Source organism: Gossypium raimondii, chromosome 6 (genome assembly GCF_025698545.1).
Source record: "Gossypium raimondii isolate GPD5lz chromosome 6, ASM2569854v1, whole genome shotgun sequence".
Lineage (NCBI taxonomy): Eukaryota > Viridiplantae > Streptophyta > Magnoliopsida > Malvales > Malvaceae > Gossypium > Gossypium raimondii.
Window position 1 is genome coordinate 28,466,730 of NC_068570.1, and position 5,551 is coordinate 28,472,280.

Consider the following 5,551-nt stretch of genomic DNA (forward strand, 5'->3'; position numbering starts at 1 on the left):
ACTTGACTAAATTCCATATCAAATCATGCCCTAAATGATCATTTTGCAAACATGCCAACACTTACCACTTTGTCCATAAAAACCATGCATCAATTTGATAATATAAACACCAACCATTAATCATCAAAGTGCCAAAAGCACACCAACCAACAAGGTATCAAAATAACATAAGTTTCACAAATTTATAGCAATATTACATGGCAATATCATCAACTAAACATTAGATATAGTCCACATATACATGTCATTATAACCATGACTAAAGCATCAAAATATACCGATAAAATCGATGGATAGTGTGATGGATCTCTGACTAGCTTCCAACCCAGTCGAGCTTCTGATAATCTGTAAAGTAAAGAAAAATAACTACATAAGCAATGAATGCTTAGTAAGTTTGTATAAAATTAAACATAGCATTCCATTTTAATAATGAACATTATAGGTTAAATATAAGCCTATACCAATGCCTCAAGTCAAACCATAATCATCAAATCAAAAATGAATAAGTTCATTAATGTTGCATATTTATTGACCATTCGTAACATGATAGGATTTCATGAGACAAAATATATAATCATCAACCTTTTTATAAGATTATATATATTTTATTTACTTACTTTCCATTTTGTTCCCAATGCTTATCATAAGCCTAAACAATATTATTAATTCTCGATTCAGTGTATTTATCCATGACATAGGTAGATTCATCCATAGCATAAACAATTTGCTCACATACAATTACATCATTTATCACATGAAACCTTTTATAACATCATAACACATCCCAATTACGTATTTACCGTTTCATTCCCTTTTCTTACCCATTTCATATGCATCGTACAAGCATAATCATAAACATCAATCATATCCATAAGCTTGGCATAAGCCTAAGCACATCAACAAGACATGTTAGTTCATTTAAACATGATTCATATGAATTTGACATGGATAATCATTATACTTGAACATGATTCAATTGGATTTATCATCCATCTCAACATAACATATTTTTCATATAGCTCACCATTTCAAAGTCTTTCATACATACATGTCCTGGTTGATATTGAACACTTACCATTTCATTTGCATAACACATAACATTAACCATAGCCACAAAATTGTTATGTGTTATGCAAATGAAATGGTAAGTGTTCAATATGAACCAAGACATGTATTTTATTCACTTGATTTTCCTTACATACATGTCTTGATTTTCCACTTGATCTTGATCTAAATTAATAATTTTATTCAATCTATTAATTTAGATAGTAAAATAACGTATTTTATGTAATTTAGTCATTTTGACATTTTTACAAAATTGCCCCTAATATTTTACTTTTATTCAATTTAGTCATTGAGCCTAAAACATGAAAATTAAACTTTTTAATGCCAATTCACATCAGCTGAATATTCATGGCACACAAAATAGCCCACATTTGCAATATTTTCACATCAAATCCTTGTATTTTTACTATTTCAACAATTTAGTTCCTAGTTGGTAAATTCATCACACTTAACAAAATACTTTTAAATACCAACTAACACTTAAAATTCATCTTTTAACATCTAAAATCAAAAGTTTCATCAATGGAAACATTCCAAATCTTTAACAGTTTCAAAATCGAAGGTACGAGCTAGTTGGACCTAGTTGCAACGATATCAAAAACATAAAAATTATTAGAAACGGATAGCTTAGGGACTTACATGCAAAGAAACATGGTTAGCCGAGCTTCAAAATAACCCATGGTGGTTCGGTGAAGAACAAAACCAAATGGGAAAGAAAACTATTATGTTTTCTTTATTTTATTAACCTTTTATTTTATTTTATTAATAAAATAACATATAAAACATTATAATTAAAAGAAATTAAAGCATCCAACCGCACCACTATCTTTAGGATGGCTAATTTACTCAATAAGGCCATCCAATTATAATTATTCAATCAATTAACACCTTTAAACTAATAGCTATTGACTTTTTTTAACTTTTGCGATTTAGTTCTTTTCGCTTAATTAACTATCAAAACATTAAAAATTTTCAACGAAACTTTAATACCACCTTAATGACATTTCGTAAATATTTTTATAAATATTTACGGCTTTGTTTATAGTAACCAAGTCTCGATACCTTATTTTCTAAAACCACTTGACCTTAGGGTCTTACCACTTGAACTTAATAATTCGCTTATATAACATAAATTATCAAATAAAAAAACTTTTAAAATCACATTTGAATTGTAAATATTAAATAATAATATTTATGAACTTACTCGTCAAAATTGGTGGCCCAAAAACCATTGTTTCTGACACCACTAACAAACGGTTTGTTACATATTGTGTCACGAAGATGTTCCTTTAACAGAGGTCGCCACTAAGGCTTTCCTTTTAGAGATTTTCCACAAAGGCATCTTTTTCATTCAGTACTCAGCACAAAGGCTTTATTTTTAAAGATTTGCCATAAAGACATCCTTTTCATTCGGTACTCACCACAAAGATTTTCCTTTCAGATATTTTCCACAAAGACAACCTTTTCTTTCAGTACTCGCCACAAAGGCTTTCCTTTCAGAGGTTTGCCACAAAGGCATCCTTTCTTTTAGTACTCGCCACAAAGGCTTTCCTTTCAAATATTTGCCACAAAGGCAACCTTTCTTTCAGTACTCGCCACAAGGGCTTTCATTTCAAATATTTTCCACAAAGGCTTTCCTTTCAGAGATTTGCCACAAAGACATCCTTTTCAATGGTGTATTTACGATAGGGATTTGCCTAAACTCACCTTACATGAGGTTTTTCCTCATCACCTTGGGTCACGTAGAAAAGCCCATTAGGTAATAACCTTCCTTTAGATATTTGCAAATGATGCCATAACCCACCATTTATGATGTTACACGATATGGTCTTTCCATATGATGCCATAACCCAACAACTATAGTCTTACACGATATGGTGCCATGGACTTTCTTTCAGAGGATTATGTTTAAAGTCCCGATGGATAGACGACTCTGCGGAGACAAACGCAGACTCATCACACATTAACTCATACATAATAGACATATTTATGTTTTCCGAACTCGTATACTGGAAACACAAGAATATCTAGACTTTTTCAACACCTTTTGAGCACTAATTCATGCAGTTTCAAAGTAATTTTTGTAGAATTTCATACTTTAATTATAAAATAATTAAATAGCACTCAATTTATGAAACATATTGAATTTTAATTGATTTTATAATAAAATTTCACAATTTGATCTATTTTTGATGGTTTTGCACAATGGTGAAAAAATCAGGTCATCAGTTACCTTGGAAGAATTAATTTACGAGGCACCTTGGTCTTAATCAAACAAAATTCAATTAATGAAATCCACAAAACAAGGGGTGTGGATGATTCATATCTAGCTTTGTATAATTTTTTCTTTATTATTTCCTCCACCCTCTTTTGGTCTATTCAGACTTTTATTTTAAAAAAAATTATTATTCGTATTTCTTATTGCTTTGCTACTATAGAATATTGCTACTATAAAATATAGAATACCGTGTTCTATAACAAAAAACCCAATTTTATTGAGCCAATTTTATTGATAAAAATAGAGAAAAAAGATCAAGTGAATAAATGAAGTAATTGCTTTTAAACATTTAAAAAACAACATAAAAGAAGATAAAATAACATATAACACAAGATGATGAATTAACAGCCATGGAAGACTTAAATTTATGTTTTTGGATTTTTTCGAATCAATTGGTTCGATTTGATTTTTATCAAGAAAACACAAGCAACTTAAAGTAGAAGAAAGGGCCTGAATTAAACAGGTAAATAGGGAGAATGGACAAGCCAAAAAGAGAAGCTCAAACCGCCTCATTTAGCTAACCCAATCAGCTTATTTTATCTGATTTTTATACTTGCAAATCATCCCTTGAACTTCTCCTAAATGCCATTCAAATCCCTCCCCTTTCCATGCCTTCTATTTTTAGCCACAAGCTAAAAATAACAAATTCAACTCAACCATTCCTTCCACTTTGCATGTTCGGCCATGGGAAGGGGATTGGTTGCTTTTTTTTTTTGCTAATTTTAGCTTCCATATCCCACTATAAAAAGCCCTCTCACTTCCTCATTTTTCATCCCTCACTACATACATCTCTCACACACATATTTTCTCTCATCTTTCTTCTTTTTCCCTTCTAGTTACTTTCTAATTTTTTTTATTTCCTTGCTAACTTCCCTTGTTGAAAAAGAGCTATCACACCCTTGGAGCATCAACAATCAAGTGTTTGTGAAGGCCTTGGATTAATAGAACGAGTACAGAAGAGAGGAGCATACTAGTCTGGCTTCAGAAAAACACCAGTATGTGTTTTTCTAGCTCCCTTCTCTTAATCTTTTTAGTTTATGTTGTGATCATGATTATGAATATTTGTTGTGTTGGTGTTCTTTGACAGCCTCTGAACGTACCAACATCTAGAGTAGAAATCTTGCACCTAAGATATAAAAGATGGTATCCACAAGTATACGGGTCATGTTATAATATAGTTACAATAGAGTAGGTGAGTACTCCGATATCGTACCCAAGGGAGACAAGCACTAAATTAATTCTAACCTAAACATAAATAAATCTAATTAGTACTTTAAATGGATTATATTACAATGAATAAAAAGAAGTTTGTGGTAATCTATACTAATAATAATAAAAAAAGAAAGAAACAAAAATAAAGAAATAAATCACGAGAAATAAAATAATGAAATATATCAAATTTGGGCATGAGTGATTAGCTTACTTCAGTAATCATAATCAATTGTTGTTTTGGGTTTTTTTATTCAATCAACTAGTCAATACCCCAGCAAGATCTTTCGATCTTCTACTGAAATACTAAGCGACAAGAACTTCTTATCTCTCGTCCTCACAGTTCACACTAGTTCAAGTTTAAGGTGTTCACAGATATGCCATACCAAATTTGGGTTAATTCCCACCTTAATGACTTTCTAGGATTGTCAGGCCTAGGGTTTAGGTTCTTGCTCTCCTGAACAGCTGATCCATTAAGAAACCCCTACAAAACAATTAATTAACCATACCTCCACTCGCTAATCCCCCACAAGAGGATTAGTTCCTCATAGATCTAATAAACAATATAAACTTGATAGAAAGAATAAACATGAAGAACAATTCAAGAGAAAAAAATTTAGAAGAAGCCTATTTTGTATTAGAATTTAAGTGTAAAATCCTTACAGAGTTTGATGATATTTCACAAATATGATTCCCCCACAAAAGCAAATAATAAAAACTGGAATAAAACCTAAGCCTAAGAGAAAATAAAACTAAATATTAAATCTAAAGAGAAAATTATACAATATCAAAATGTGTCTCTAACATGTGTTAAATGAGCCTATTTATAGACTTTAGGGTGGTCGTGGTCCTATTGTCTTTGGTCATTGAGATTGATAAGTCTAAATCATATAGACTTATGTCACATCTTTTTACTTAATATTTGAGCAAATTTTGAGTATATTGTTAAGAAATTATATGAATTTAATTCGTATTAAGAAATTGAGCATGATTTTAGCA